This window comes from Gorilla gorilla, chromosome 3 (genome assembly GCF_029281585.2).
Source record: "Gorilla gorilla gorilla isolate KB3781 chromosome 3, NHGRI_mGorGor1-v2.1_pri, whole genome shotgun sequence".
NCBI classification, from domain to species: Eukaryota; Metazoa; Chordata; class Mammalia; order Primates; family Hominidae; genus Gorilla; species Gorilla gorilla.
In genome coordinates this window covers 201,030,820-201,044,256 of record NC_073227.2, presented here as the reverse complement: position 1 = coordinate 201,044,256, position 13,437 = coordinate 201,030,820, and the positions used below count along the sequence as shown (strand labels likewise).

General features: G+C 34.0%; 1 long non-coding RNA gene across 2 annotated transcripts in view; it reads left to right on the top strand.

Moving 5' to 3' along the window:
• The window catches only part of LOC129533003 (uncharacterized), a 106,785-nt gene that overhangs the window by 2,422 nt on the left and 90,926 nt on the right, over positions 1-13,437 (top strand). Inside the window, exon 2 of one of the 2 annotated variants that reach the window (XR_008678998.2) lies at positions 5,910-6,100. This is a non-coding gene — a long non-coding RNA (uncharacterized lncRNA). Of the gene's footprint in view, positions 1-5,680; positions 6,101-13,437 lie in introns of those variants that run through there. The other variant, XR_008678997.2, reaches the window with a different exon arrangement.

Sequence of the window (13,437 nt, the reverse complement as noted above, 5' to 3'; positions counted from 1 at the left end):
TTCATCAGAAAGGTTAGATAGCTCTGTCAGTTTGGACCAAAGCTTATCCATTATTTTCTGCTGTTGTTCTTTAGAACTCCTGTCTTTTTACAAATGCTGACATGTGCTTGTGTCCTGACACTCTTTCCTGATAAAATGTGCATCCTATGTCCTGTACAGTACAGTCTTTTTGTGTTTAGACTAGTCCCACTCTTTTTTTTTTTTTAATTTCTCTCATTCTCTACAGAAATTCATTCTACCTCCCCACTGGGAACACAGCCTTCCCCAAGTATCAGCCAAGAGCCAGGCAGTGTTATGCACCCAAGAATAGCCTTTAAACTGCTTGTCTCCATACATTTTAATCTGCTTTGCTTCTATATACAATGTTTTCCTAAACTGCTTGCCAATCAGAATGTTATATATTATGTATCCCAAAATCCAATCTATATAGTTTTGTACAGTCTGAATTTACTGTGCTTTTTTTCTTTTTTCAGATAGCCCTCATTCAGTGTGTGTTAGTTCCTTATATTTTGTGATGTTTTGATCATAAGCTTATGTTTGTTAAGCATCCAAATGAGAGCTGAGCTCTGGGTGGCACCTTGATTATAGTCAGAGGACCTGGCTAAGCTGTACCTAGACTCCTAACCCACAAAAACTGTGGGATGACATATGTGTTTGTTTAAGCAACAATAGAAAAATGATATAATTAGCTTGTCTTAACTCTTATAAAATGTAAATATAAAGAATTTAATGGAACAGAATTGTAGGTGCAGGAGCTGAGTCACACAGATATAAGAAAATTTGGATCTTCAAATTATGGCAAAGAATAAATAATTCAGTAAGCAGTTTCAGAAAATAATATCCATTTGAAGAAAAATTGTACTATATTCATACTTAATATTGTATAGAATATAAATAAGGTGGATTAAATATCTAAATGTAAAAATTACAAAGCATTTTTACATGTATGCATTTAATACATTCATATATAATGCGGGAGAAATCACAAAATGAGATTTTTATAATGTGATGATTGATGCATTATTAAGATATGAAAAGGATGTTACATCTGACAATAATTAAAACTAATATGCATAAGCATATATTTCATTAATGCTTTTGTGGAAAAAGCATTCTTTTTATCTTTAACCTTTTATTTTGAGGTAATTATTGGGTCACATACAGTTATAAGAAATAGTAGATAGAAGTCCAGTATACCCTTCACCTGGTTTCCCCATTGGTAACATCTTTCATAACGATAGTATAATATCACAACCAGGAGAAGGCATTTGACAGTATCTCAACCTTATTCAGATTTCACCAGGCTTATATGTGCTCATTAGTGTGGCTGTATATTTAGTTCTATAAAATTTTAGCACATATGTACATTTATTCGATCACCTCTGCAGTCTAGATAAAGAACATTTCCATCAAAAGGATCAGTTATGGTACCTTCAATAGCCATACTCTCTGACTTATTGTGCTTCCTTCTCTAGTAATTATCCTCTAGCAACTACTGATCTCTATCTCTATGATTCTGTCATTTCAAGAATGTAATATAATTAAGACTTACACATTGTATAACCATTGGAGAGTGGCTTTTTTTTCCCACACAGCATTATTCCCTGAGAACCATCGAAGGTGTCCCATGTAGATAGTCCATTCCTTTATATTGCTGAGTGGTATTACATGGTCTTGGATTTGTTTACATCCCAGTTTGTTAAGCATCCACCCTTTGAAGGACATTTGTGTTGTTCCCAGTTTTTGGCTACTAAAAGTGAAACTACTGTGGTCATCGATGTTTTGTTTTTTTGTATAATATAAGGTTTTATTACTCCAAAAAGTACGCAAGTGTGATTGCTAGGTCATGTGGGAACTGCATGTTTAGTGTTTTTTTTTTTTTTTTTTCATTTTAAGACTTGCCAAAATGTTTCCCAGAGTAGCTGTATCATTTTACAACCCAGCAGCAATGGATGAAGTAATGCATCTCCACGTCCTTGTCAGCACTTGGTGGTGTCACTATTTTTATTTTACCCACTTTCATAGGTATATAGCAATATCTCATTATTGTTTTGATTTTCATTTCACTAATGGCAAATGATGTTGAGTATCTGCCTAACTTCAGTTAAATGCTTGTTAAAGACTTTGACCATTTTCTATTTTTTTCTATCAAGTTTTCAGAGTTCTTTGTATATTCCAGATATAAATTCTTTGTCAGATATGTGGCTTGCAAATGTTTTCTTCCAGTCTGTAACTTGTCATTTCATCCTCTTCATGTACCTTTTCATAGAGTAAAATTTTTGAATTATGATGGGGTCCAATTTGTCAATTTGACCTTTTATGGATTGTGCTTTTGATGATAATTGGAAATTTTCACTTAGCCCTAGGCCTTAAAGATATTCTGTTGTTGTTGTTGTTTAGTTTTACACTTATGCCTGCTATCTATTTTTAGTTAATTGTATACAAAATGTGAGATTTAGGTTAAGGTTCATTTTTAACATCTTGAAAGTCTATATATTTCCAGTTTCTCCAGCAACTTTAAAATGACTACTTTTCTTCCATTGACTTGCTTTTGCAGCTTTGTTAAAATTCAGTTGAGTATATTTGTATGGGTCTATATCTGGATTATGTATTTTTTCCATATGTCTATGTGTCTATCCCCTCCAGCAATACCACAGTGACTAAATAGTAAACCTTCCCATTATGCAGACTGATTCTTACATTTTATTCCTTTTTCAAAAGTGTTTTTTTCTTCTATCTAGTGCCTTCCATATAAATGTTAAGATAAGCTTTTCTATACCTATGAAAATCCTTGCTAGCATTTACAGAAACAATTGAACTCAACCTATAGATTAATTAGCAGAGAGTTGATGTTTTTATTATGTGGACTCTTCCAATTGTGAACAAAGTATGTGCTTTCAATTATCCAGTTCTTGTTTGAATATTTTATCAGCCTTTTGTAATGTCAAATATGGATCCTGCACCTGTTTCTGACATTTATACATAAGTACTTATTTTGGGGGGAACAATTGTAAATAGTATCATGCATTCCAATCTGTATGCCTTTTATTTACTTTTCTTGCTTTACTTTGCTGGCAAGATCTTCCAGTACTACGTTGCATCCCACATATTTTGATATTATGTGTTTTCATTTTCATCTAGGTTTATGTATTTTTAAAAATTCCTTTTTGACCCAAGGATTATTTAGAAGTGTGTTGTTTAATACCAAATGCTTCGAGATTTATTGCTCATGTTTCTGTTACTGATTTCTAGTTTGATTCCATGGTGGTCAGAGACTATATTCTACATACAGTTTCAATTCTTTTAAATTTGTTGCCATTTGTGTTATAGCCTAGGATATGATCTGTCTTGGTCAGTGTTCCAAAAGCATTTGAACAAAATGTATGAGTTCTGTAATTTTGGGGTGGGGTGTCCATCTATGTTGATTGGGTAATATTTTTTGATTCAATTATTCTGTATTCTTGCTGATGTTGTCTCTAGTAGTTCTATCAATTGCCAACAAAGAGGTGATGAGATCATGAATTATAATTATGATTTGTTATTTTATCCTTTCAGTGCTATCAATTTTCGCTTCGTGTATTTTGAGGCTCTATTATCTGAAAACCATCCATTTAGGATGGTTTTGTCTTTCTGGTGGATTGATCTTTTTAATCATTATATAAAATTTCTCCTACTTTTCTTTCCTCTGAAGTTTATTTTATTTCATATTAATGAAGCCATTCCTGGTTTGTTTTGATCAATATTTGCACACTATGTCTCTTTTTATCCTTTTACTTTTAAATTACTGGTGTTATTACATTTCATAATGAATCTCTTGTAGATAACATAGAGTTGGGTCATGTTTTTTAAACACACTGCCAACATCTTTCTTTCAATTAGTGTATTTGGACCATTTATAATTAAGGTAATTGGTGATATTGTTAGAATTTAAGTCTGCCATTTTATTATTTGTTTTCTGTTTGTTTCCTTTTTTCATTCCTCTGTTTCTCTTATACTTGGTTCCCCTGTGTTACTTAAATTTTGTTTAGGGTTGCATCTTGATTTGTTTATAGTATTTTAGTCTATTATTTTGAATAATTGTTTTAGTAGTTGTTCTAGATAATTTGAAATACAAATGTCACTTATCATAGTTGTCTTCAGTATTTCTTTTACTTACACTGAGTACTATATCAAAGTATAATTTTTGCCTGAACCTTCAAAGGTGATTTAAAAGCTAATGAAAAAAAAAGCCCATTATATTTTATTTTTATTTTACTTATTATGGTTTTCTTTGCTTTCTGAAGTTCCAAGCCTTCTGTTATAACTGCTTTTCTGTTTAGGAAATTTCCTTAAGCCGTTCTTGAAGGGTAAGCTTGCTTATTACATCTTCTCTTAGTTTTTCTTTTTTTGAGAACGCCTTTATTTCCCCCATCATGTCACTGAAATATATTTTTGCTGAATGGTATTGACAATTTTTTCAGCACTTGGTCTCAGGTGACAAGTCCCTTTCAATTCACTTGATGTTTGTCTATGAGTAATACCTTCCTTTCTAGGTGCTTTCTCTGTGCTTTATTTATTTTTTTGCTTTTAGTCTTCAGAAGTTTAATTGTGCTTTGTCTTGGTGTGGATTTCTTTGGGATTATCCCATTTGTGGCACAGTCAGGCTCTTGAATCTGTAGGTTTATATCTTTCATAGAATTTGAAAGGTTTCACCCATTATTTATTCAAACATTTTTTAGTTCCACTCTCTCTCCTATCCTTCTGGAGCCTTTATGATATAAATGTTAGCTCTTTAGTTATTGTCTCATGAGACTGTGTTCATGATTCTTTCAGTCCATTTTTTCTCTGATGGTTTGTGTGGATTCTCTTTTCTCATTTCAATTGTGATTTTCCTCCTACATGCTATGACAAGTGATTTTCAGTTGTACCTTATACATTTTATGTTATGAGACTCTGGATCCAATGTAAGCTTCTTTTTTAGTAGGTAGTTCCCCTGTTGAAGTGTAGTGCGAGGGCCGGTTGGATATGTATGTTAAGCGTCACATCTACAAATAGGGAGCTTTGTTTCAGAAAGGTGGGTTGAAAGTGCAGCTCCCCCGTGGTATTTATATTAAGGACCTGTATTGAAAAAGACCCAGGGAACTTAGCACTGTGTCTTCCTTTCTCAAGTTACAAGAGTACTAGGCAGCCCTTCTTTCTTCCACACTTCAGAGTTTTTCTATTCTTTGCTTTTTTCTTGTTCTGGGATTGTTAGTTGTATGAGGGAGGATCTGGGAGGAATGTGGCTACTCCGTTCTAGTGGGATCCTTTTGAATTTTACTAGGCAAATGTCAGAGTATGTGCATATCTTGCAATACAACTTTTTAAATTAAAGCTTATTTATAAAAAAACACATATTTACATCTTAAAACACAGAAACACATTTTAAAGAAAGTTATCTGGAGACAAATCTCGAATTACATTTCAGAAACAATTACTAGAATGTCAAAATCACATGTAAACATTTTGCAAAGCACACTGATGGTTTACAAGGGAATTTGAATCAGATCTTGTTGGCACTTTGAGAGAGATTGTAGTAGATCGGCTATGTAGATGCAAAAATAAACATTTTTCTGAGATGTTATGGCAATGAGATAGGAGCTTTCCTTCAAAGCATAAGACCTGTTTTGTCTGATAGTATTATACAAAGAGAATGTGAATGTTAAAATTTGAAGTGCACAGGAGAATGGCGTGAACCCGGGAGGCGGAGCTTGCAGTGAGCCGAGATCGCGCCACTGCACTCCAGCCTGGGCGACAGAGCGAGACTCCGTCTCAAAAAAAAAAAAAAAAAAAAAAAAAAAAAAAAAAATTTGAAGTGCAAGCAAAGTTTTCTTTTAAGATTTTTCATCCTAAAACTACAACCACATCACTGAAGTTTTTCTGTTCAAAAGTTTTTACAGCAGCACCAGAATGACACAAGATCTGTATTGGGTTCTGAGTTGGATAGTTACTGCCTCTTCACCTCACTTGCCTTCACTATCAACTTCCATAACCAGTGAAAAATAATGAAATAATGGCGATCAACCCTCTTCTGCTCTTGGCATCTCAGCTTTTCCCAAGCCTTCACTCTCCACCTCAACTGGTAAGTTATAGTTTATTACAGGAAATTGCTATTTTATTGTAAATTTTCATGTGCAGTTTTTCTAGCCAATTTATTTATTGCTATGTGTTATTGGCCTTTCCATATCGTAAGCAGAATGTTTATGGTGAGACATGTAAACTGTACATTTTACTGCATGCAAAACGAATTTAACAACCACATTAATTGTTTGATGATTAAGAAAGAAGGTTTTACGCATTTTTACATTCAAACATGATCATTTATAAGTAAGCATTTTATTGCATTTAGTGAAAATTTAGAAAACTGGTTGTGTGTTTTGATTGAGGTATAATACATCATGTTTTTCCCATGTCTAATTATGGAGAATAGGTCATTATTCCCTATCATCCTGGTAAATATCCTCTCAGCGTTTTTGGATTTTAGAATCAGATTGTTTACATGAAGTGGGAGATGCTTGCCTTCTAAAATAATATCTTGCAACAAAGCACTTGATAAAATATTACAAACTTTTAAGTACAGAGCTAGGCTTATAAGCAGACAAGGTTTCAGAATATAATGGGAACTTTTATCCCTAGTTTTAAGGTAAAGTTGAAGCTATGAGGGCCCATGAAGGGTGTTGTATTTCATTTGCTTTGGCAGTGCCCTTGGTTTGTAGTCTTAGGGTTAAGGGATGCAGTGAACAGGAGGAAAGAGTTTGACTCAACGTGGCAGAGAATGCTTGTTGCCTGCCCAATGTACTTTCCCCATTAATCTTAATTACTGAACCCCAATTTTATTTTGGTGGCAGCGTGCCCAGCTACAGACTAACAGCCATTTTCCCAGAGGGAAGTAATGATGGGCACATAAATTCTGGCCAGTGTGACACAAGTGGTAGGTATTGGGTGACTATCATATTACATCTCTTTATAGGAGTCAGCAGTTAGGAGAATATTTTTCCCTTGCTTTCTCTTCTTTCTGTCAGGAACAGGGAGCATGAGGTTGTATCCCTCACTTGCAATTAGTAGCCTTCATGATTAATGCTTTGTCTTAAAGCTGGGAGTGTAAATGTAGAAGAAAACTGGGTTCATAACAGCTATGGAATCATCATGTCTGCCCTGCACTAACTACTTTCAGATTATTTTTTTCTGGTAGGAAATGAATCTATTTGTGTTATTTGTGTGTATGTTTGTGTGTGTGTGTAAGCTACCACTATTTGGGGTTTGTTATTTATCACTGAATTTATTCTTCATTGGTATAAATCTGAGATTCCTGCATAAACCCAAGGATCTCAGATTCAGGTAAAGGGAGGCCTAGAATCAAATAATCCTCTTTCTGACATAAGAGAATGAATGCCTGAAAATTTATCGTTTTCATACTATGGTCTGGCATTCATGAGCTGGGAACCCATGAATACTTGAAAGCACAAGTCCTCTCCCCTGAATACCTATCATTATGCTGGTCATTCTTTGAAACCCCAGGTCAGGACAAAAACGTAAAGTGGTCCTTTCTACAGATGGATTCACAAATGGAAAAATACATAAAAACGGCAATTAAGATGAAAAATAGGAACAGTTCAGAGGGAGATGGCCTGCTATGCATCTAATTGCAGATCCACATGAAATTAGAAAAACTGAGAAGAGGTCATTTTGAAAATATAGCAACAAGAATTTTCAGGAACCAATGGCATTGTGACTCTTCGGATTTAGCAAGTCCAGTGGATCCCACATACCACAAATAACTGGAATTCATTTCTAAACAAATCAAAGAAAATTACTGAACAATTAAGAACCTTAGAAACTTACAAACAGATTACCTTACAGAGTAAAGACAATTACCCTGATAGCTCAATTCCAAAAAACAATTTTGGAATTAAGGAGACAGTGCAAAAATACCTTAGTATTGCTAAAGAAAAATATTTATTAAGTTAGAAGTGTGTATAAAGCTAAAGTATAAATCCAAGAGGTTGAAATAAAGACAATTCAGACAAACAGAAACTTACCAACACAACTTCCAGTGGATGAACTTCAAGAAAGAAAAACATCGAGCTTAAAGGTAAATGGATAGCAAGAAAGAACAAGTAGGAAATACACTAACAAACAAGGGTAATTTCAACAAATATTGATTTTATTGAACAAATCCCTTCATATGTATTTTTTGCAATAAAACATGGAGGAAGTTAAATATTAAACAATAATGGTGGCTGGGCATGGTGGCTCATGCGTGTAATCTCAGCACTTTCGGACCCTGAGGCAGGTGGATCACTTAAGCCCAGGAGTTCGAGACCAGCCTGGCCAACATGGTGAAATCCCATCTCTACTAAAAATACAAAAAATTAGCTGGGTGTGGTTTCTAGGCACCTGTAATCCAACTACTAGGAAGGCTGAGGCATGAGAATAGCTTGAACCCAGGAGGCAGAGGTTGCTGTGAGCTGAAATTGCACCACTGCACTCCAGCCTGGGCAACAGAGTGATATTCCATCTCAAAACAAAACAAAACAAAACAAAACAAAACAAAACAAAAAAAACCCAAACCAATAATAACATGTAAGATTAGGGTAGATAGTTATTAAAGTTAATATATCCTAAATTTCTTTACTTTTGACCTATTTGGGTAGATATATTGATTAACATACTATGTTAAGTGAAATATGAATGAAAATTCATTTGCAAGCATAAGATAGACAGTGTTTAATTCAAACAGTTACTAGGAAAAGTTCAATTTAAATTATAAGGAAGGAGAAGCATGTAAGCATATAAAAAGTGCCACTAATATTAAACAAAATAAGGTAATTCAAGTATATCCAGGTGCATCAGTAATCACAAAACATATAAATAAAATTAAACTGCTTTTTAAAATAGGAGATGGTCAAATTGGTCAAGAAAACAAAAGCAAACTATGTTTTCAATAGATGCATTTAAAACATAACTTCACAAGAATAAAGTTAGAAAATGATGAGGAAAATATCTGACAAAGTAATTAATGCCTTAATAACAGAAAATGGATATTTTTAGTTAAAAAATAATTATCATGGACAAAACAAGTCAGACCCTAATAGTAAATATTTCCATTCATGTGGAAAAATTTAAAATTCATAAATTTTGTGCATTTAGTACAATAAACATATAAATAGAATATTACATATGATTTAAATTTAAACTTTGAAAAATTGAGGTTAATGAAGAAATCATAAGAATTTGAGAAATATTTTATACTTAACAAAATTAAATATACTATATCAAAACACCTAGAAGAAGTGTATGTATAAACATATGTGTGTAAATCTAACAAAAAATTTTGGAGCCAAGGGCGGTGGCTTACATCTGTAATCCCAGCTTCTGGGGAGGCTAAGGAACTGGGATCACTTGACACTAGGAGTTTTCGACCAGTCTAGGCAACATAGCCAGACACTGTCTCTAAAAAAATAAAAATAAAAATGAATTTGCTGAGCATGGTTGCACACCCCTCTACTCCCAGCTGCTTGGGATGCTGAGGTGGGATAATCACTTCAGCCCATGAGTTCATGGCGGCAGTGACCTATGATTGTGCAAATGTACTCCACCCACAGGGTGACAGAGCGAGATCTTGTCTCAAAAAAATAAGAAACTGTGGAAGACTTTTATAGAGAACCTAGAAAAATTCAACTGAAAACCATTAAATAAGTCAAAATTCAATGAAGATCTATATTATGTTCACAACAGGAAGACACAGTAACTTAAGCTAGTGATCATTTTCAAATTGATGCATAGATTTATTTCCAGTCAAAATTCCAACATTTTCTAAACATATAAAATATGTTACTAAAAATTTTTAAATACTTCTTAAGTGCTTAGAAAAATAATTTATGATTAAAAAACTAATTATGTTTTACCTCAAAGTAAGATTAAAAAGAAAACTTAAATAGAAGGGAAAATGATGAACTTACATGGTGGAGGAAGAACATAAGCAGAATATATTCCAAATAATAGCTAATAGTGTCCAGTATGTAATATACCATAGGCACTCAAATATTAATTGCTAATGATTACCTGAAAATTTCAGGATAATTTTAGATTCAGTTATTCTAAAATAGTTTTACTTAGTCATTAAATTTTTCAGTGGAAAGGGAAGAAAGGTATGTCTAATATGTCTTGAGATAAAACAGATTATTCTTTCCATTTTTCTTGTAAATGAAAAAGCATGTAAATTAAATAAAACTTTATTTTCTAATATAGTTTATAAATGTTGTATCTTCTAATTAAATATGCAAGCCATATTAAGCAGCTATATTATTGTAAGTACTTAGCCCCTAATATTAAGAGAGAAACAATGAGATGAAGTTTGTTTAACATATATTCTTTTAAAATAACCTACATGAACTCAATCCTACTAGCAGGTGGGTACCTAGGAGGTCATAATAATACTCAAATTTTCCTAAGATATTTCCCCACTGGCAGAGCGTAACCCTTCAGTCACCTAACAATGCCTGCCTTAGTTATTTTTGATAGTTGCTAAGAAAAACCTGTCCTAATGGAGTCAATTACCATTTCTTCTACTTTGGTACCTAAATTGACAATGGCCTCTCCCCCGTATCCTTTGTGCCAGTAATGTCTAGGGGAGTATTCACTCCATGGTTATCGTAAAGCCTCAAAATGACAAATGGACCTGACAGTTTACAGCAAAAGAGAACTATACTATGTCCCATAAGACATTGAGAAGAATGATCACTCTTTTACAGTGGATGCAAATTGGAAGGCTAAGGCAATAGTCCCACTGTCGTTTGGACCACAATGGAGCCAAGAAGGTGAAGAGAAGTGAGTGGGTACTAATATCTGTGTCCTTGAGTCTTACAAAGTTCTTTGTAAAAAGAGCACCCAGAGATAAAATTCAATGATTTTATTTTAGAAACAGGGACCAGATCACCACGTGTCCCCTCTTCTTAAAATTTGAACTTATTTTTTGGCATAGTAATTGAGAACATTGAAAAATTATTATTAATCTAGCTGAGCTAATTATACTATATTCATATGGCTAAACCATGGATTTTTAATGATTAATATAAGTAAGATTACTATAAATTCCTTCTAAAGAATGAGGTGCCTAAGGCTCAAAAATTAAGGAGGCAGGATGCTCAGGATTCTGCAAGTACATGGGTGTCACCTGGGTGAGAATGTCTCCTTAAATGTAGAGCCCTTGCGCCAGGTTTGCTTCATGCTAGTCCTGACACTAAGTGTCATAATGGAATAAATATTCAACAAAGAGCTTGTTGTAAACCAGGCTGAGACAGCAGCTAATAAAAATAAAAGGATATTTGCAATCATTATTTTAAGTGAACTACACATCAACACTCTTCTAAGGCAAAGAAGGAAATAAAATAGAGTCATTTTCCAAATAACTTTATTTATATAAATGGTAAACCTGGAAAATGGAGGTTCCAAGCCTCTCATCTAATACAATTTATTTCTAGACATAAATATTTGGTTTATATTTTTATTTCTTGTGAAATTTAAAGTCAGGAAATGTTTAAATTAAGCAAAGGGAGTCTAGTCATTATAAGTGAGAGACACAGGCTTGTGCCAGTGGTTGGACATTCACATGCTTTCAACGGCCAAGCAGTCCTATAAATCAGCCCTGAAGGCTAGAGAGGGATTATAGAGAACTGCAGAAGTCATGCCTAGCCTAATGACACTCAACTTCAAAGTTTAAATACCGGGCTGGAAAACAAAATAGTTCTAGTGATCTCGTATTTTACTTTCCATGACTACTCTTTTGAAACCTGCCTATAAGATACAGTATTAAATGTTTGTGAATTTTCTTAATTCAACCTCTCCTCCTCCACCTACACACATCAACCACAAAACAGCAATAAAAGCAAAAACAATAAAAACTCAGCCTTGCACCAGAGAACCTGAAATGATCCTAATTTGTGGCTTTTCTCCTGAAAGATGGAAGATAGGACGGTGTTATTGACAACTTAATGTGGTTTTTTCAGCAATACCCAGCCAGTCACCCAGAAGGGCCTTGAAGGAATGAGAAAAATCTGTAGTTATGTGGGTGTGAGGACAGGTAAAGTCCAGAGGCAGGCCCTAATGGGGTGCCACCAGAGTGTCATTAAGGACTAGAACAGCAAGAGGATCAGGCCAATGGCTAACTGAAAAGAATTGTTTGGAAAAACAGAAAGGGAGACCAAGGAAGAAACATTTAGATGGTTCCTTAAATAGTCTTTATTCTTTTTTCTAGAACTGGTTCAATGCATGCAGCCTTACTGTCAAGAATTTCTTTTCTTGTTTCTGCAGTAACTATTTTTTCATCAGAATAATTTGTCTGAAATAATACTAACACATCGCCACACCTAACATAATTTTTGTAACTAATTAATTCCATTGCTTACTGCAGCACAATCAGCCTTGATGTAGTCATAATATTGTCAAGAGGAAGGGCATGGATATTGTAGATATTTTTGTTTTTAAATGAATTGGTGATTAAAACATAAAAATAGCCACACATATTTTTTTTGGGCAAAACAAAACCTTTAATTGCTTTGTGTCAAGATCCATCACAAGAAACAAGATGGCAGTGAGCACCAATAAAATGATCATCTCTGCCATGGGTCCTTTTACTCAGTGGAGGAAGTACGTTTCAGGGAGGATGCATTGAAAAGGCTTAATGCAATCATTTGAACATTTTGAAAGGGTTACTCAGAAATCAAACCACAATATCTTTCATCCCACCACCGCTACCCTACATGCAGCATTTGGTAGCTTTAAATTCCTAATCTTCAGAGATCGTCAAAGATTGGATCCCATAAACTTCCTCCAGTAGCTCTTCTGAGCATTAATGCTCAGGCTGTGACTACATGTAGCTAAATTCAATAGAAAACTCATATTTATTCAGGAAATAAACCACTGTACATGGCCATGAATGCCAATATCTCATTTAAAAATGTTCACTCTTAAAGTACTTGCGTCTTGATATCAACACTGTTATCTTATGAGAATGACTAGGGTTGTTCCTATATGAGAACAAGTACTGACTATCCTGTCACTTAGTATGACTCAACGGTCCCATTGAAAACTTCATTCCTCATTGGTTCCCTGGAGGCCAGAATTTCAAATAGCCTTTATAACATTTACTAAGAAGTGAGAATTTCAGCACATTCTGCATCATGCAATAGAACTTCATTTGAACCATTCTTCAATGTAAATATCATGTGCTATTTTTTTCTCAAAGTATTTTCTGATTCCAGTTTTTTCCCAAATTTCAGTAATTTATTCATCTTTTTTCAGAAATATTCTTTCCAAATTAGTAATTTATAAGGAATTCAGCTCAATGTATTGCATGTTAGTGCTGAAATTGAGGCACTCATGTGTGTGTGCATGTTTATCAGAGATGTGACTGCCTAC